The following is a 21,309-nucleotide window of genomic DNA, read 5'->3' as shown; positions in this document are numbered from 1 at the left end:
AAAAAAAAAAAAAAACCACAAGGAAAAACAAAGGCTCAGTCCTCAAGGGAAACGCTTTGCTATCAGGCAGAGCATCTCTACTATTTGACTTGTGCCCTGGCTGCTCCAGTACACCAGGAGCTGGGAGGAGTGGGGGAAGGGCAGTTTGCCTGAAGTGGGACAATTTGTCCCTCACCAAAGTGCACGTTGAGGGGCATCTGTTGTGGCACGAAGTAGTAGCACATATTTGGACCATTGCTATTTGTTCCACTGCAAGCTCACATCCCTGCACATCTGGATGTGGTCTTTGGCTTTAACCTTGAATGAGGGGAGCTTCACCTCTTTCAAATCTCCGCTCATTCACCTAAAGTATATGTAATCATACTGAAAGATTATTTACAACTAATCATTGTTGAAGTTATGAAATTTCTATATCTTTGAATGCCTCCTGGAGGAAGCCATATGTATAATATATCTCCAAGATCAGGGGCAATGGCTGGTTGTTAAACTTTGCTGACTCCCATTCAAGTGGTAGCACTTTAGGACGATGAGATTGCACAGGCTGGGGAATCCAGACCAAGGAAGGAGGCTTGGAGAATTGGATGTTCCCCAGAAGCAGAACAAGAAAATCAATTAACAAGAAAGTGTTAATGCTTTTATTCATAAAAGAGCCTCAGAAACTTGGAGGGAACTCACAAGGTCTCACAGAGACGCACAGTTTCAATACAAGAAAGGAAATGCAGGCCATGTTTTCGAAGAAGACAGACTGTTTAATTGTAGGATCAGCCAGGGAAGATCTAGCTACATAGAGCAAGACATTTCAGTATTTAGAAGCAAAGCCCTGTGCAACAGAAGGGATCTAGAACTTCTTAGAGGATTCCAACCTAAGTCCAGAGCACGTTCAAACTTTGTGAGGGAACTGAGGCAGGACAATTCATACAGGCGTTCTTTTATCTAGATCTGTAGATATCCAGTACTAGGAATGGAAAGAGCGATTGGTTTTTAGAATGCTTGCAAGGTCTGTCACTGTTTTCTTTAATGATCATGTATTCTTGAAGAAATAAAGCCAGTGTGTCCATAAAAATGTGGAGCTTAAGAAAAGGAGCTATTTAATCTACTGAGGAATCTAGAAGGTCAGCCTAATTTTGGAGGCTGAAGGTAGTTAGAATCATACAAAAGTAGGTCTTTAAGCGACCTCAGGAGGTTATCTTAGTTCAACCCCTTGCATAAGGTAGTATCACCCTCACCTAAACAACCCTAGACAAATGTTTGTATAATCCAGTGGTGCTCAAACTCTCTGGTCCTGCAGGCCAGATAATTGGTGTGGGACTGGTCCACAGGCTGGATCCTGTGTGAGGGACCAGTCCCTAGACCAGTTCCAGCACGAGGTAGGTGCGCCGAGTCAGTCTGTAGGTGCAATCTGGCACATCCAGGTGTGTTAGATCTGGCCATGCCACACTTATCTTCCCATGCACATATTAAAAGAAGAATATATCATATACTCTTAAAAACTATTAACATTTTATAACACTTCTGTTGTATCAATACAGTCATTTCTGGAGCATTATAAGACAAAAATGTGAAAACTAAAGACAAATAGCATCTCAGTTTTTTTGCTTTTTCTTTGTGGGTTTTGTATTTTTTTTAGGGGGAAAGGGTAGGGTTTGGTTTTTCTCTTATGCCACTGCCCCAAGGCATGTGAGTAGCAAACCATGCTTTATTTTCTGTCATATCTTTCACTTTTCATGTTTTTATAATACAAAACTAAAAGAGGATCTCCCTGATTTTTAGCCTACATATACATTTCTTGAAAGTTTTGACTCATTCCTTCTCTTCATAGGTGATCTGCTGTTTGACTCATGCCTATGACTTTTGAAAGAATGCCTATTTATAGTTATTTTACATTTTTCAATAAAATAATTGAGGAAAACAGTTATTAAGCCTGGATTAAAAATGAAAACAATTTCCAGATTTAATTATAAAGAATCATAGTGAAATAGAGCTGGAAGAAACCTTGAGACATCATCTAGACCAACCGCCTGCCTGAGGCAGGATCATCCCTATCCAAATCATCCTATGAAATCCTTTGTGATTATATTATAAAGGCTTAGTGTCCTAAAAGTTTAAAATTTTCATTTTGAGGACAGATATGTGCATTGGTGTTTTTAAAAATACACATTACATTTTATCTATTAAAATATGCTTGCTGTAAAATTCATTTATCATTGTTCAGTGTTGGAATCTAACTAAAACCTTTCTGATTCAGAATATTTAAGGGAAAGGCAGTTACCAATTTTGACTTTTTTCTTTGTTTTTCCATTTCACTTCCTAAGAATAATATGCAAAGCATGACTGCATGAATTGATTATAATCTCTCATTGCCTCGTTTTTTCGGGGGAGTTTTTTACTAGCTTCTACCTAGCCCAGCCCCTTTCTTCTTTATGTATTTGTCCCTGATTGTTTTTCTTACCAGTTTATATTTGGAGACAGAGTAAGAATATCGTTTCCAAAGCTCCATAATAACTTCTGTGCCTTTGATTATATTAAAACGAAAGAGACTTTCTTTTATGTAATGTCTCTTCCCTCACTCACAGAGTTAAGTGAGCTCATTTTCTTTGTGAATGGAAGGAAGGTAAGTCACTGATACCTTTTTTTATGTTAAATAGAATAAAAATGCTCCAGGATGAGGTCAGCTCCTTCATTGAGACTAACCTTGTCATCATGGGTGTTTAATATTTTGCTGATTACAAGCTTAAGTCATGTCCATCTGGATCTCTACCTTGTAAACAATATTATTCTGCAAAATAATCTATGTAAGAGGCTACATTTGTTATATTCTACCTTTATGCAACAATCCTGTGCGGAAGTTCACTTTAGAGATAGTGAAAATTATTAAGCCCATTTTAGACTCAATGGGGAAAAGATGCAGGACATTCTCAGCTGAGCTTTTATTGGCATCGATGCTAGAGATGCATAGAGTATGTTAAAAGGTTCTTTTAGCAAAACCGTAAAGGAATGAGTTGTGAAACAGCTCTATATTTTAGGAAATAGGACCCCCTAAATGAAAATCAGTAAACAGATTCAAACTTTGAGGAATAAAGAATAAAAGCTTTGTTTCTTTTCCTTGAGGGAAGGTATGTATTTCTAAATGTATATAATGGCACCAGATACGCTGTTTGTAACCTTATGTAGCAAGGAGATAGAGATAATTAGCTGTGTTAGACTGAAGTCCAACAGAAGGCAGGGCAGGATGATACCTTAGAGACAAACTTGTTCAAAGAGGCCTAAGGTTTTGCAGGTGACAGCCTAATTCATTAGATGCTAAATACTTTATTTCATGTAATCAATATTGATATTTTCCATCTTATTTTACTCTCCACTGTAGATAATAGAGAAGAATGCTGACCCAGAAACTACACTGTTGTTTTATCTGAGAAAAAAACATATCCTTTTTAGTGTTTAATCTGTTTTTATGTAAATTTATTTTATATAAAAATGAATATAGCATTATATGTATATTTTAAAACCTAAACACTTGGTGTTAGAGCTAGACCCACATTTCACCTTTTTCAAGATGCTTTTTGCTTTAAATGGGAAATTGTGCTGAGAGATAGTAAGACTTACTGAATTCAAATGTTTTCTCATTATGAAATTGTAGTTTTACAATAGCATTGGATAAGGCATGAGTAAAGATTTAAATTTTATAATCCCTCCCACTTCAGGAGGGATATGGTCAACATGGAGAGGGTCCAGAGGGCCACTTGCATGATCAGGGGGCAGCAGGGCAGGCCCTACAAGGAGAGGCTACGGGACCTGAACCTGTTCAACCTCCACAAGAGAAGGCTGAGGGGGATCTGGTGGCTGTCTATAAACTTGCCAAGGGGGACCAGCAGGCATGGGGAGAGTCCCTGTACCCCCGAGCACTACTGAGAGTAACAGGGAATAATGGCTATAAGTCGACTCAGAGTAGATTCAGGCTAAACATCAGGAGGCACTACTTCACCGTCAGGGCAGCTGGGATCTGCAACCAACTTCCAAGGGAAGTGGTGCTTGCTCCTACCCCAGGGGTCTTCGAAAAGAGGCTAGATAATCACCTAGCTGGGATCATTTGACTCCAGCATTCTTTCCTGCCCAGGGCAGGGGGTCGGACTTGATGATCTGCTCAGGTCCCTTCCAACCCTACCAAGTATAAAACTATGACGATTCATTTAAATAGTCTAAATAATTAGATCTTTAATTTACTGCATCTCTTAAGGAGACTGCTTTCCCTTCTTATACATTCAAGCAAGATCATGTGAAAGTCCTACCTGAAAAATTGATGATATTTTTCCTTGACTGAGGCTTCTGTAGTCCGTCTCACAGGAACTAAGTATGGCTGTGGAGTAGGTGGTTGTGGAGCCTGTACTGTGATGTTATCAAGATATGAACCAGTTTCCAAGAAGATACAGTATCCTTTAACTTTTAGTAGACACAGACCTGCTCCTGTTGACTGTATAACCTTTGGCAAATCGTATCTTTTAGTCTTGTTGCCTCTATCTGCAAAATAGGTAATACAGACTATCATACATTTTCTAAAACATGGTGAGGCTTAGACAATGTATATAAAATTATTTTAGAAGGGCAAAGAAAGGTGCTATCATATCTTTTTGTTCAGATACAAATGCTGTCATGTTTATATATTGAAGTTAATCAAGGATTACCTCCTTTTGGAAATACAGTTTTTTGCAGCAATGACTGCAAAATTTGCATCCTTTCAAAAAGTAGGAATTTGCCTTACCCGATGAATAGTTTTGAAATCTTTTTGTGAATGCAGGAAGATTTTTATGGGTGTTCAATAAATAACTGTGAGGGCAATGATATTTCACCTTCACAGTTCAAATGTTTTCCTCTCACCTCCCAGTACCTGCTCATAGCAAGAGTTCTTTTTCCCAACTGTATAACACTTTGTCATGGCATTACCTAACGGATTAGAGTAGTAATACATTAATGTCCTTTATTCTTCTTTACATCCCAAAGACATTATTCTGTCAATGCTTGCTTGATTCCCATATGCTCACTATATGGGGCTGCCATCACCACGGTGGAAGGCATTGGAAGTACGAAAAGCAGGATTCATCCAGTTCAGGTGAGGGGATGTTTAGATATCTATTGTTTTCATTCATGCTCTGTGCACTGTGCACATTTGCAGGGCTATCTGCACTTTGGAATAAGGTGGTAACTTTTTGCACTAACAGTAAGGATCCTCAGTGCTCCCTATATGTGAAGTTTATGGGTTTTCCTTGCAGCAGAAAAGTACTTCAGACAATAGTATAAGGATTTAACATGTAATTCACTTTCCTCTTTAATAAAAACAAACTTTTTACGAGCTTAGTCCTCCAAGAAGATAAATCTGTTTGACTTGTTTGAAGAGACCTGGTTTAAAATAATGAAGTTATAAGTGTTTGGAATTCTATGATATTGGCACAGCACTTTCAAGGTTGTGCTAAAGTTTCCATGGTCAAAGCATTGCATATTGAAATAAACACATTTGTATTCTATTAAGCATTTTAAGAATGGGTGATCTCACATACAACTGAAAGTAGTAAGTTTTTACTGCAATATGAACAGTTATATCCAAAAAAATATTTAATTAAAATGATTTAGGGCAAGAATTAGGGAACAAAGTACAGTCAAATCCAGATCATTCATATACTGGTAATTTGCAGTGGGTTGCGGAATTAAGGGCGAGTCATTCATTGCTTTATGGCAGCTTTTTTCAATGGGTGCTGCTTCTCCAGTTACCTGGACCTCATTGGCAGTGTCATTCAGCTGATTGGAAAAGCAATGCCATCTGAAATAAATGCTTCAGGAAACTGCTGGAGCACCCCAAAGAATCCTTTGCATCTGTTTGCAGAGGCTTTGTGTACCAGGAGGTAATTCATAAACCCTCATCTTTGTAAGGGTGTTAGGAACCTAACTTTACAAAGTATCCAAGTGCTACTGGATAGAATGCCTTGTGAACAGAAATAGATATCAGTGAATGTATTTGAATTTCATTTTTAACTCTTATTTGAACATCTACTCTCTTCCTTGAGTGGCAGTCCATATACACAGTCCATTGTGGGTGGAACTTTGTAGTCAGCAGTGCTCATTGGAACAGAGCATATGTTTTTTGTATTTTCATGTGTTTAGTCAAGAGTATAAAGGGTGGAGCATCCAGCCACATTCTACTTCACTGTTATTACATATAGCTGGTTACAGAGCACCTTACTTCTATGAACCTTTGCTTCTGTTTTTTGTAAATAGTCTGTAAATACAATAGTTGTCATGGTTATCAGCAATTAGTTAAATTAGCACGGCGTTCAGTTCCACTAGCTTCTTCCCAATTTGAACATTTTATGTTGTTTTATTACCTAGTTATTAGTTAAGAATATCCTGCTATAAATTCTGGGGCTTTAGATATTGTCCATATTGCATTGCTATCATGTCAGTAAAAGATGAGCAAAACAGAATGTTTATTTTGCCTCAAAACATGTCATATTCCTTTTAGAGGCTGTCTCAAGACCAACGGGTTTTGGAGGTTTTATTACATTTTAAACAATTCATAACCTTACCAAACACTAAAAACCAGGGACTAAAACAGATATTGACTTTATGGCTCCCAGAAGTCTATCTGTGATCTCTGTTGATCTCTGCTCTCCCTAGGTGATTCATAGATTGTTAGGTGCTGGAAGGGACCAAAGACAGCTGGGGTCAGTTGACCCCAGCAAGGTGACCGTCCAGTCTCCTCCTGAAGATTTCCACAGTAGGTGATTGCACCACCTCCAAGGGGAGTTTATTCCACAGTCTGGACACCCTGACTGTGAAGAATTTTTTCAGAGAGTTGAGCCTGAAGCGGTCTTTCAGGAGTTTATGGCCGTTACTCCTGGTTTTCCCCAAGGGTGCCCTAGTGAACAGTTATTCACTGAGCTCTTGATATCTTCCCCTGATGTAGTGGTACGTTACTACAAGTCCCCTTTTAGCCTTCTCTTTTTTAGGCTGAAGAGGACCAAGTCCCTCAGCCTCTCCTCATATGGTCTACCTTACAAGTCTCTGATCATACGGGTGGCTCTCCTCTGGATTCTCTCAAGTTTTTCCACATCCTTGTTGAAGTGTGGCACCCAGAACTGGACACAGTACTCCAGCTGTGGTCTCACCAGTGCTGAGTACAGTAGAAGAATCACTTCCTTGATAGATATACTCTTTCCTCTTGAATGGTCTTGCTCTTCCAATTATCAGGTTATCCTTTCTTCTGCATTTCTCTTATCCCTTAGCTACTGCTGATAATGCCTCTGCTCATATTAGACAGGTCTCCTTCATTCTTTTAAATAGCATTTATTTATATATGAAGCTATGCACAAGCCATAGCTGTTTCTTTCCCAAACCTGAGGAAAGGTACCTTGTGCCTGAAGACTTATCTAAGATTTATCCCAAATATATAGTTTTTTTCCAGTAAAAATATCACCCCAGAAATCCTTGCATCTTAAACAATAGAGTTTATCCTTCAATTCGTTAAAAATATACTTGACTGATATATTAGCTATACATCCACCAACCCAAAGATCTTTGGGTCCCAAAGGTAAAAGATTTTTTAAAGACATGTCCAGGATTTATCTTCTAGTTAGCCTGCTCCTTTATCAGGCTTAAATGTTCTTTTGATTAAAATTATGGACAGCTCAAGAGGCATAACAACACAGCAAGGTACCTAGGCAGTGGCAACTTCTGGTTGTAAGTATTGATGGGATTGTGCAGCTATGGCAGCCATTTTTCCTACTCTTCCGTCCCTCAGTTTTGACACGCAAGGCACCTGCCCTGGTTGCCCCACTCTCATTACACCACTGGGATGCCTCTTTCAAATCTCTTGCTACATATGCCCCACCATATTTCTGCAGGAAGGTACTTTCTCTTACCAGTCACTTCAGCTAGAAGAATGAGGAGCTCCAAACTCTGATGGCAGAACTTCCTTATACAGTTATTAATAAATATAAAGTCTCTATGGGTGTGTCCCCACAAGTGGGAACGTGCATTCACTGGGGACAAGTAGCAGTGGCTTATATTTGTGCTGCTACTAGTTGTCCCTGAGGATAACTCTCTGGTGTGTGGCAAGTTGCCCTGGGTGGGGCAGGGGAGGCTGCAGTCAGCACCTGGGATGGCCTCAGCAGCCTTACCTGGAGTCCTGGGGAACTCCTGGGGCTCCAGCAGCAGTGATCCAGGTGCATAGAGCTGGCCGGCAGCTGGAGTGTGGCTCTGGCCAGCCAAGCTCCAGTTTTCAGAGGTGCTCACAGCCACCATCTGTGGCCCGCCCAAGTTTTTTCTGGAGTGGGGTTTTTTTTTACCTTAAAAAAAACCCACTCCACACTGGGATCTCCCTGTGTCAAAAAACCCCCACTGTGCTGCATACTAGCAGTGCAGCGAACACCTGTATGTGTGGCGTGCATGGTTTGTGGCACCACAGACAAATCCTTGCATCTTAAACAAATCCTTATTTAAGTTGGGTCTGCAGCACTGGAAAACCTCACATGCCCACTAATTTGGATGTGTCCTATGAGACCATATCCAAGGGTTTTTCGTAAGATCATTTTCGGTATTCATCTCAACAAGTTACCTACTAAATCTATATGAAAGTAAATCTGAGTAGAGATTTCATACCTTAGATGAATGAAAAGTATTTTTTCTTTGTCAGAAAAAGTGTACAGGATTGCATTAAGTCTATACCATCTGCTGAGATATGATAGTTTTCAAGTTGTGTTACCAGGCAACTGGAAAATTATGATGTTCTTCAAGATGTTTAGTCCACAAGCTTAGTCAACAACTACCACTTTTCAGAGACCACACACTATGAGTTGTTTGTATGTGAAGGAGCAAGAGTGAACTATCTATGAAACTATGAACCTGGGGTTCATACTATGAAACAGCTATGAAACTATGAGCCTGGGGTTGTCCCCACTTCCAACCCCTCAGCTGGATGAACAAAGTATGTGAGGGTTGTACGCTCTGTCCCAACAATCACAGGTAACTTGAATATTCTCTGGCTCCTGCCCAGTATGTACCCACTGACAGCTGATATGTATATGAACTCCTCCTAAAATAACATAAGTTACTCTACAGGTAAATTACTACTTTTTCCTATATTTTTTCTCCATTATAGCTATTGGCATAGTAAATCATATATAAAACCCTCATTGACTATTGTTTTCATACTGCAGCAAGATAAAGTGCTGTGGTAGGAACATGAAATTCCATAACCAAATACAGTAATCTAAAAGTCTACGTGTATGCCATTGAGCCAAATTAAACCTTATTTGAGACCTTAGCTTTAAATTTCTTAACCTCTTTTGACTTATGTTACGTTATTGAGATTGTCAACATTTGTGTATACTAGATGCTAGGCAGTGTTTCAGGGTAACTTAATACATGTTCACACTTGTCAGTTTTTTTGGAGGAGGAGTTGGGGGGGCGAGCGGAGAATTAAGCAAAATGTCATTTTTTCTAACACTGACAGAGACTACGGTAAAAAACATGAAGTTGTTTGCTGGCTGTGGATTTGTCATAGAATTTCTGTTATGAAACCTCCCATTCCCAATTTACAATTTGAGGTCCTAGTTTTGAACACCTACATGAATGGCTGATTGCTTAGTAATGATTACAGGAAAGGATTGCCAAAAGTCATGGCTCCCAATGTGGTTTCTGCACCCCTGGAATGGTGATGTCAATTTACACTCTGCTGAGAAACCACCCAGAACCTTCTACAGAACAGATTATTGCAGCTCTGGCTGGTAAGTTTTCTCAATTAAATGTTATGCTTAATATATGTAGTACAATAAAAAATGTATATTTTAGTGGGACTTCTGTGCATAATGTATCTATAATATGCATGCAAAAAGATTACTCAAAAACATTTACACAATTGTTAGTTTCTGTAGATTCTGGATTATCTTCCTCTGACTTGGTTCTCAGACACATTGAGCATCCAAAACCCTTCTTAAAATACGGTCAAAGCTGTAAGTGCTCAGCAGTTCTGAAACCCATGTCAAAAGTTTTATGAAAAAATACTTAAAGATATTTGAGTCTGATAATTCCAAACATACATTGCTTGTATGGTTTTCTTTAAACGCCACAATGATTAATATGCAATTACCTGGTTAAGCATAAAGATCCTGTTGTAGGACATGTTTGTATAGTCTCCATCACAAGCACATTTTCCATCAGCTTTAAATGAATAATTTTCTTTATTTTGGAAATCATTTTTTTTCTTTAGCAGCTTCTTTCAGGCTAAGATTTCTCTAGTGTAGTTACAGGGGCACAAATACTGGACTAGCCAGGCCATCAAGAGCTTACCGCAACATGTACAGCTTATTCTTAATGGAGCATCTCCTCTTTATCTACAGCAATTTATAGAACTACTAATAAAATCATAATTCCAAGTTAAATAAATATTCTGAATTATTACCAACTATAAACAAGATTAATCTATTTCTAAAACATTAATTTCAGGGCATCTCACACCCTTCCCATCTTAAAATAAAGGTTTTCCCATCTTTACATAGCTCCCTTATTAAATATATTGCTATTATCCTAACAACAGTTTAACTTAGGAGCCAACAATTTCCTCTAACACTGATGCAAGCTGGCTGTCCCAAAGAGCATGTTCTAGTATTTTCTTGAGGTTTTCCTACAAAAGGTTGTACCTATTTTTTGTACTGGCATACTCTCATCTCTTGATGATTCTTGTTGAGATATGATGCTTGTCTTGCTGGGATCCTATGACCCCAGCTGACTTCCTGCCCTTTGGGCAGGGGGCTGGACTCGATGATCTTCTGAGGTCCCTTCCAGCCCTGATGTCTATGAAATCTATGAAATCTATGACTGTTTCCAAATGTTCTGAGGCAAGGTCCTTAGAATAAAGTGCAGATAGCAGGTCTCAGACTTCTTCAGGGCAATGGCTTCTTCAGGATTCATTGGTATGCTTTTTCTCAGTTTAGAAAATTTGATCTTATATTATCAGACTATCAGCTGGATCAACTAATGACCATAGTACAATTACTGGAACAAATCCTGGAATTTCATTGCTTTCGGCCTCTTTTGGAACATTTGATGTTTCCTTCATTCTTTTCTATAAAGATACTTACTTGATTTGAGCAGCGTCTTTCCCCCCAGATGGGTCTTGACTTTGCTGCATGAATATAACACACTATCAGGGCATTCACAGAACTAACTAGCCTACTACATTTTCTGGTTTAATTTTGAAATAAAAGATTGGATTCCTTTCAAGCCTACCCATGACCAGGGAAAGACATTTGAGAATAAGTTATTTAAATAAAAATACTTATCAACCTTTACTGAATTTAGCTGACTGTTTTCACTGAATGTTCCTTAGCAGTGTCAGAGAAGGAAAGTGAAAGGGCTGTCTTCTGAACAAAGAGATGTCGGTGTATAATCGCAATTAGTGAAGCTACAGTTTTCCTACACTTCTCTTTCCTACATCTAATATAGGCAACACTACCTATTGAGTTATTTTTTGGACTGAGACTGAAATAGGATTATGGCCTTTACCATTGGTATACTGAGTCCTGGGAAAGACAGACAATGGAAAGAAAATACTTGGGGGGGTGGGGAACACAACACACAAATGTATCATTTCAAGGACAAATAATATTATGACCAAAAAGTGCAAGGACCTGAAGTTTATTTTAATGATGACATATTGGAGCAACTTTTGTCTGGACAGAGAAAGGCAGGAAAGCTTTGAACATTTTGGGAAGATCAAGTTCATGTAGTCACTAGAAAAAAATGAAAAAACTGTCCTATATAAGATGTTGAACTAGGAAGTGGAGCAAGGAATAAGATACTTCATCATGACTTGCTAATGTGCTTATAATGTTTTATATTCAAATAAAGACAAGAACTATCTATGGAGAATGTGTTTCCAGAGTAAAGGAATTGTCTTTGCAGGAAAGACTGAAGGGTATAGCCTGGAGGACTGTGGGAGCAATGAAAGGGGGTTGTATCATGGAATTTCGAATTGTACCAGGTCCATCAGTTGGCCCAACTCACCATCCTGACAATGTTCTACACATAGAAACAAATGCACAAGTGAAAGAGAGTTCAATGTCATTTCCAGCTATACACAGCCATCTTCAGAGGTCTGCTGATATTAAACACCACATTCATAACTTGGTTTCAAAACTGAAAAAAAAAGCCCTGTTTCAATTTCTGGAATAATGCTGTCCTTTAAAATCTGAATCTTGTGATTTATAGCATGACGATGTTGATTTGATCCACAGCCATTTAGTTAGTCAGGGATCCTGTTTTACTAGGAGCTATGTGCAAGTTTGTCTCAAACAACAAATTTTCAGTCTCCACATTTTGCAGCCAGCTGAACTGGTTTTTTTTTTTAAAAAGGGCCCAAGCAATCCATTCTCATGGAACCTCCAAATATGTTACACCTTCAGTCATAAGATCTGGTTTTCAAGGATAATTTTGTTTATTGCTGGAATTCAGACTATTTTCTTTAGAGGCATCTTATAGCCCAAGATCTCCCCCCCCCCCAGGTCAGTTACATGTATTCTACCATTAGCCTACAATGTACATATGAAACTCAGCAGTTCTAACAGACCTTGTTTGTAATACCATAGTTGCATTCTTAAAGGGACATACCTGATTTATTTTGTATAATTGATATAGCTACTACCAGAAACAACAAATGCAACCATAAGTAAATATTCAAAATTATGAGTAAATAAAAGGTGTATGAATCTACTCCTAAAACATCTATTCCAGGAGTTTCCCATGTCCAGCTAAAGAAATGTAGGTTACAGATTAATAAATAGCCTTTGAAGTTTGTCATGAAAGTAAGAACATAAAGCGATGCCATACTTGGTCAGACCACACGTACATCAAGCCCAGTATTCTGTCTCTCACAGTGGCACAGAGCAGATGCTAAGGGGGAAAATATTTACATAGGGCCTATCGAGACTGAACTGTCCCTTCTTCCCTTACAGCTTCTCGCTGTTAGAGGCTGGAAAAGTCCTAACCTCTTCTGCATTAATTTGTCTAATCCTTTTTTGAATCCTTAGATTGTCAGCCTCCACAACCATTTATGGTAATGAGTTCCAAAAGTTAGTTACACGCTGTGTGAAAAACAACTTCCTTTTGTTTGTTTTAAACCTGCTTTCTAATATTTTTGACCCCTAGCTCTGTTATTATGTAAGATAGTAGTAAATCCCTTTTTACTGTCTCCATGCTATTCATAATTTTATAGATGTAATGGAAGACTCCTACCCATTACTGAGAAAAAGAGAGAAAGCAGGAGCTGTGCCTTGATTACCAGTCAGCTCCAGGAGGCTGGGAGGGTCTGGGAGAAGGGCCCTGGTAGTGCTAGAGAGAGGAGCTCCTATAGGAGAGAGGTGGTAAAGCTGAATCTCAGAACTGCTGGCTGTGAGTAGGTTCAGAGAAGGGCTGGAGCTTGGTGAAGCCTAGCTGGGTAGGGAAAGCCTGAGTGAGGCACAAAAAAGAAGGCAGCTGGAGGGGACTGAGTTGAGCTGTGACCAGCTTGACTGATGTTGCATATACACATTCAAATAATCTGGGAGAATTCTCCCAGGTTTGTTCTTGTTGTAAAAAACCTTACCCAGAGTCACATGTACGCATTCCAGTGCCACGTCCCTCAAGACTGGAGAGCTTTTGCAGATACTGGTGGGGGGTGCTATGCACATATCTTAGTATGCTCTTCAGGCTCCCTTAGTCCACATGGAAACAGAGGCAGTAGTGTATAGGGCAGCCCTGGTTGGCTAACCCAGACTGCCCATGGTCAGCCTGTGGTATGAGCATGTACAGACATTCGCTTTCCCAGGAGAAGCTCTTCTGGAAGTGATTTAACCGTGGTTGTTTCCAGGTTATTTTTCTCCTGGAGAGGCCATTTTAACTCTGGGAGAAAAAGCTGGAACATCTATGCACTCGGGATTTCTCTTGGGACAGCAGCAAGTCTCCCAGAAGAACCTAAATGTCTATACAAGGCTGAGAAGCAGCCTGGAGACGGGTGCTTCGCCAAAAGGCATGGGACAGTTATAAAGGGAGCTGGGAGGCTGCAACTTGGGCACTGTTCTTTTTTTCTTTGTATACTTTTCAGGGCAAGCAAACTTGGGACTGATTTGGGTTATAAGCTGCTGTAGGCTGATGAGCCCCATGAACTGCTTTGGTGGTCAGGTTCACCTTGAGAACTACTTTGGGCTAGTAAGTCACAGGACTGATTGGGGCATGGGTATTACCTGGGCTATCAAGCTGCTTGGACCCTGAGTTGTCCTTCCCTGTCCCTTTTCTGATTCTACTATATCCTTTAGGAGGTAAGGGAACAGAAATGCACATACTATTCAAGCTGTAGGATTATCACTGATTTATAATGATGGTTTCTGTTTTGTTTTCAGTTTCCTTTTTATAATTCCTAACATACTATTTGCCTTTTTGACTACTGCTGAACACAGCTGATATTTCAGAGAACTAGCCACAAGAATTCCAAGATCTTTTGCTCAATAACAGATAATATAGAGCCCATCATCATGTATGTTCATCTCAGTTTATTTTTCCCACATGCTTCATTTTGCCCTTATCAACATTGAACTTCATCTGCCATCTTGTTGCCTGTTCACTCAACTTTATGAGCTCCTCTGAATTTTATGAATCTTTGCTGTCAATTTTGCTTTTTACCACCATGAATAATTTTGTGTCATCCACAAACTTAGCCATCTCACTGTGAACCCATATTATTTATGATTATGTCAGACAATACAGGCCATAGCACAGGTGCTTAGAGAATCGTTTAACAGTCCCCATTTAGAGAACTGGCTGTTTATACCTACTCCTGTCTTTTAGTCAGTTATTAGTCCATGAATTTACCTTACCTCTAATGTTGTGACAGTCTAATTTCATTAAGAGCCCTTGATGCAGAATTTTATTTAAAAAAACACTTTTTGATAGCTCATATATACTCTGTCATCTTGAACATCCTCAGTCACATGCATATTGGCATCCTCAAAGAACTCTAGTAGATTGGAGATGCATAAACTCTCTTTACAAGAGCCATGTTGACTGTTCCCTAGCAGCACCTGTTCATCCATATGACTGAAAATCCTATTTTTTTATTATATTTTCTAATAGTTTACCAAAAACAGAGGTCAGGCTCACAGGTCTTATTTCCCTGGATCCCTTCTGGAGCCATTTGTAAAAATTGGCATGACATTGGCTACCCTGCAGTCTTCTGGTGCAGAAGCTGTATTGAGTGATAAATTACCGTATTTATTTGAACTAAAGACATTTTTTCCCCCATTCAGCATGAGGGAAAAAACCTCTCATCTTCGAATTGAGTACAGGCCAGACAAGCAGTTGCTGCAACTCCAGATGGAGCTGAAATGGTTTATGTGGCAGGTAGTGGATGTATAGGAGAGCATGGGCCAGGAAGAGGCACATGGTGTGGGCAGAGCACAGGGGAATTGCAGAGGAAGGGATGCACTGAGAAAGGGGGTACAAGGAAAGGGGACACATGCGGCAAGGGGCGCATGGTGTAGAGGGGAGTGCAGGGGAAAGGAGGGAACCACAGGGAAAGGGCAGCAGAAGGATTGTTTGGGAAAGGATGTAAGGGGAGCATGGAAGGGGAGTGTGGTGTGGGGAGGAACACAGGGGAAGGGACTCACAGAGCAATGGGGGTACAGGGAAAGGGCCATGTGGAGTACAGGGAAGGGAACACAGGAGATTTGTATGGGGAGGGGCTGTGCAGTGCAGGAGGGAGCACTTCCCATGCATAGTTCTGGGAAGAGCATGGGGAAGGGATGTGCAGAGTGAGGGGAGTTCACAGATAGGGCATGGGGAAAGGGATGCCGAAGGTGTAGGGGAAGAGAAGTGTGGGGTGAAAGGAACACAGGGAAGGGCACACAGTGCAAGGGGAGCGCGGAGAAAGGGATGCAAAGAGCAGAATGAGCACGGGGAAGGAGGCACACAGAGGACACAGGGGAGCTGTTGCAGCTCTGGTCCCAACTGGGACTGGAAGCTGAAGCCAGAGCTACTTGTCCCAGTCAGGTGCTCCATGGCCCCAGTGGAAACAGAGCAAGTAAAGCTGCAACTGTTAGGGGGAGGGGGCAGGCACAAGAAAGTTACAAATGGTAGGAGGAGAAAGGCATGAGGAGGGATGGATGGCAGGGGGACAGGCATGAGGGGGCAAGTGGCAAGGGAGGGATAAGGGGCATATGGCAGACTACCTGCCCCCCAGCCACTGCTTTCCTCTGCCACTACTTTCCTGATGGCAGTGGTGGGAGGAATAAATTTAAGAGGACCCTCCAATAACTAGATTCCAAACATGAAAAATTAAAACAAATGTATAATTTCCCATGTCCACTATCTAATAATTGGAGGGTGGTCTTAAATGTAGGATCATCTTAGATTTGAGTAAATACAGTTTATACTAAAGACAGCAGATCTCCAATGCTGAGTTTGAACTCTTTCAGAACTCTTCCAGTGGGAATTTATCTCTCTCAAAACTAATGTGGAAATATCCAGTCTTTCTGGATATCCATTGATATTACTGAAGCTAACTAGTAATCACAGTACCAATATATTATGTTCAGTGGATTCTAGTCGGAACTTTCTTTATTAAAGAATCATGTACAGTATCTCACCTCACATGTGTTAAGCTATTATTCAAGATGATTGTGTTCACTGTTTTGACCTCACATAGTATGAAAAATCTGTCTTATCAAGGGTCCTCCAAACAAAAAAACTTTATTTCTTGTCATTTTGAGTCCACATCCATACTTGCTTCAGCTTCTAAAACATTTTAATATGGCAAATAGAAATCTAGAATGTTTTTAATTAATTATTATTTTAAATTAGGTAATTTGTGCCGCTGTACTGGATACAGACCAATAATAGAATGCTGCAAGACTTTCTGCAAGGTGCGTAGAAATTATCTAGCTATTATCCCAGGTGAATTCCCAAAAATTTCTCTATTAGATATACTATCTACTATATAGATCTGCAGATATGAACAAAATCACATGTGCAAACTGTTGGTACTGAATGTGGGATCCTATCAGAGGTAGTTCTATTTTTTTCTCAGTGTTGTAATGCGGTTATTCTGTGATCCCATATGATGGTGTCTGGACTGGGTTCACATATTAACTCCCTTTTCAATCCCTTCATCTTTAAAGGACTACCATTAATTTAAACAACATGCTTCTGTCTGAAATATTTGGCCATGAGATTACTGTTTCTGAAAGAATTTGAGTAAATAATCTTTCTTCTTCTGATCCAGTTTGTTTTCTTTGTTTTGACAAAATTTTGAGTATAGTTCATTTTAAATAATATATTAAATGAGATTGTATGTAATATCACTACTTCAGGACTCAGTTTGTTGCCAAGTGAGCAGCAAAAAAGGGAACAATTGCTTGGATGAAGAAAAGGTGTCCTCATTTCCTGAGGAGGAAAATGAGGTAAGTATTTTTCATTTATATCTCATTTACATCTAACTCTACTATAAATCACCTGAAAGAGAAGGAATGGTAATCTATGTTTCATAGAAGATGGATCTGCATCTAAGATGTTTAAATCCATTCAGCTGAGATTTTTGTGAGTAACATAAGCAGTGGTGATGCATAGGGGGTGCATGTGCACCCCCTGAGAGCACTGGTGCACACCTGCTGACAGCAGCATTCCCCACTTAGGTAGGTGGATCTCCCCCTGAGAACGCCAGTTGGGGAGTGGAGGCACCAGGCGAAGTGATCCCTGCAGTCCCCCCATAGCCAGTCATGCCAACTGCGGGGGTGGGGTTCCCCCATGGCTGATCACACCAGCCCAGAAGTGCCAATGGAGTGCCCGGAAGTCCCGGTGGTGCATCGCTGGCACCTCCGCATTGGTGCAGTTGGCCACAGGGGGACCCCCCCCTATTGTATGCACAGGGCGTACAGTGTGAATTAAAAACAAGCAGGAATCTTATCGGGATAAAGAATAGCACCACATTTATTGAAAACATAAACAAAATAAAACAAAGAATAACAGAAGGTGGTGTTTCCTATTTCATACACTCACACATACATACTCATACACTCATACCCATTTATTTGTATATATATAGACAGTCCTGCACATATCAAGATATTACCAGTCCTTAAGATGCTCAGGTTAGCTTGGTGGCCAGCCAAGTTAACCACGAGGTTGAAGCCAGGTCTTTGCTGGATGCTTTGTTCCAATGCTGCTTCTTGTTTGCAGGACAGACCCAAAGTTTCTTTGTTCTTGTCCATCTTTGTAGTGATTGTTCCCCATACAAGTCTATGGCTCTTACTGTGTCATGTCCCCTTGATGACAAAATGATTCTCTTCTTCAGTTACGATGTTATGGTTGACAAACTCTTCGGCTTTGTGGTCTGCAATTTCTTCCATATGTTGTCTGCAATTTATTCAGCAGTTAAAACAAAACCTGATCTTGTATTTTGCAATCCTTAACTGCTGATCTTTGGACACTGCTGTAACCTTTGGCTGTTAAATCACAGAAGGCTATTTCTAACCTTCTAGTCTGAGGTGCAAAATAAACTGTCTCAACGTATTTCCACACACACTGTTTATTTTTTCATTACTTCTTTTCAGACATCCTAGACATACTACAGGCCTTGTATACACACTAATTCTCTTATGCTATATTTAACCTACAAAATCACAAAACAAAATGACTGTTACACTTAGGGTAAGCAATGTAAAAATCAACAAAGGCTATGTTACACAGTTATTTGAGCAAACTAAAATGAATATTGATTATAAAATAACTAGCCAATTGCCTGTCAAAAATGATGGGCCTGGGGACCAGGTAGGGACAGAGCCTGGCCCCCCCCCCGCCATCCCATCCAGGCCCACTCCCTCTTCTCTCCTGCTGCTTGGGGTCCAGCCCTGCTCCGCCTTTCCCCACTGTAGTGGTGGGCAGAAGGGAGTAGCAGGCCCAGAGCTGATGCGGTGGAGGAACGGGGCCAAGGGTGGGGAGAAGCTGAGCTACCATGGCAGAGGGATGGGGTGGGGAGCAGTGGGCCCAAGCCGAAACAGTAGCAGTGGGGGGACAGGAGAAGCAGGCTTGAGGCTGACATGGGGAAGTGGGGGTGGGGGAGAAATGGGCCCTGGCCTGATGGAGGGAGGAGGCTCACTCCTCCCCTCCCCCCACAGCTGCCATGTTGGGCTGGATGGGAGGAGCAGGCTTAGGGGCTGACGCAGGTGAGGGGGGTGGGGGAGGAGTGGGCCCAGACCCAAGGGGAAGAGGAGGCCCGCTCCGTCCCTTCTCCAACTGCTGCTGCAGCCACATCAGGCCGGGCCTGCTGGTGTGCCCACTGCTGCAGTGGGCTGGCTTTTCCCCCTCTTGGGCCCACTCCCCCTCCACATTGGGCCCAGGCCTGCTCCCTGCCTCCGCGTTGGGCCCGGGCCTGCTCCCCTCCACCCTGCATTACCTGCAGGTCCACTCTGTTGTTGCTGCTTTCAGGGAGCAAGGTGGGCCTCGCTCCCCTCCCCCACTCCATCCCCTGTGTCCCCACCATCATTGGTGACTGCCTTCTGTCAGAACGCTTCTTCATGCTCTGATTGGCTGTTTGTCAGCCAGTCAGAGTGCAAATAAAGTGTTACAGGCGATGGATTTAGGCTTTTATAATATTTGAATAATTAACAAAGCAATAATGCATGGGTCAGCAACCCCCAGCACGCGTGCTGAGCATGGCATGCAAGGTCATTTTGCTCAGCACACCACTGCCAGCCTGGGCTCTAGGCAGCTGCTGCCAGCTACAGAGCCCAGGCTGCTCCCAGCAGGTGGCTGAGAGGCTGCAAGCCTGCTGCAAGCTCTGTGGGCTGGCTGCAGCTGGGAGGCTGCAAACAGCTGCTCCAGGCTCTGGCATGTTGGCACTCCGGCACCTTCCAAAGTAGACATTGTGGTTTTTTTGGCACTTCAGCAAAAACACGTTGCCTACTCCTGCAATAAAGGATATTATAAAGGCAAAGTCAAGAGCATATAAAGGCAAATTAACTTTAGCCCAACACCCCTACCCTGGTCGGCACAATCAGCTGTGTAGGAATCCCCCCGGTTGCTGACGGGCCACTGGGGGGGCTAATGCCCCCCTGACTCGGGAGGCCCATGAAGGAGGCCCATGAACATAAGAAATGTGCATCTTCACAACGATACCACACTACATCTCTCTGTGATAAGAGATTATCAATTAGCTCTTTTTTAGAAATTAAATCTTTTGTTACACCCAGATAGTACAGTTCAGCTGTTTATGCAGTGTCTGTCCTGCATATGAATTACCTGGTCAACCTGAATTACCTGGCAAGAGCCAAGCTATCTGTTGTAGGCTACAGTTTTTCAGGAAGACAAAAAAGAGGTTATATTAACTCCCTTGATCAGGCCTACTGGTTGTTCAGTTTTGCATTTTGGTGGATCATCAGATGCTCTTGAATAATCATGCACCAACAATGGCCAAGAATGTTTTTTATTTATTTGGGACCCCAAAAACAGATGCAGATCTCACTACAATTTTCCAGATCTTAACCACTTACAAGCTGCCTGGCCTTAAAAGGCTCTAAATGAGGTCATATTTGTAGATCAGTGAGAGTGAAGTTACATGTTACATTTCCACCATTTAAACATGAGTGTCTGCACATTAAAGCTTGTTAACTCATGCTAAGTGCCACATAAGCATCCCAAAGTTACACCACTTCAGGTGAAACTTAACTCTGGGCTGTGCTAGCTAGCTCATGTTAGGGTGACTTCAGGCTGCTTCATGGAGATACAATGAGCAATTTGCAGTTCTCCAGCATTTTTAGAAAGGCAGGATTGAGTTTTTTCTATGTGTATTCATTTTCTTTCTTTGTTTGAATGTTTTACAATGCAATGTAATGTTTTATTATGAGTATTTTGATTTTGGTCCATGACAGTATTTATTTACTCCTATTGTTTTTTAAAATACTTGGTTAACAATATAAGCACAGTATTTTTTTAATAGGATGTCTTCCAACTATTGACTCACAATTTATTCATGTGCATAAACATTTGCAAACTTAAAGCCTGAGAGAACAGTATGAATATTTGATTGATTGAATTTGCTTGCATATTTCCAGACACCCGCTATATTCTCAGTTTGTGACTTTTATTTTAGCCTTCCCTGAGTTTCATAATGAAATTTTTGCATTAATGAAACAATTGTGCTCCTCTTTAGTGGTATTCTAGTATAATATTGTCATGAGGAAGGCCCCTGTTTAATCTTTTGGTTGCTGCGGAATCAATTAGCACATAAACTACAGTAAA

The 21,309-nt window shown here is 40.9% G+C and overlaps 1 long non-coding RNA gene across 1 annotated transcript; it reads left to right on the top strand.

Moving 5' to 3' along the window:
- Window positions 1–4,009: 4,009 nt before the first annotated feature.
- On the top strand, window positions 4,010–20,822 carry LOC109322567. The gene is made up of 3 exons (XR_002104405.1): window positions 4,010–4,022; window positions 12,318–12,321; window positions 20,753–20,822. It is a non-coding gene; the product is annotated as an uncharacterized LOC109322567 (long non-coding RNA).
- Window positions 20,823–21,309: the final 487 nt, after the last annotated feature.

The sequence above is a fragment of the Crocodylus porosus genome, unplaced genomic scaffold, assembly GCF_001723895.1.
Source record: "Crocodylus porosus isolate Cpor-Errol unplaced genomic scaffold, CroPor_comp1, whole genome shotgun sequence".
NCBI classification, from domain to species: domain Eukaryota; kingdom Metazoa; phylum Chordata; order Crocodylia; family Crocodylidae; genus Crocodylus; species Crocodylus porosus.
The sequence above is the reverse complement of the archived record's forward strand: the minus strand, read 5'-3'. Positions and strand labels throughout refer to the sequence as shown.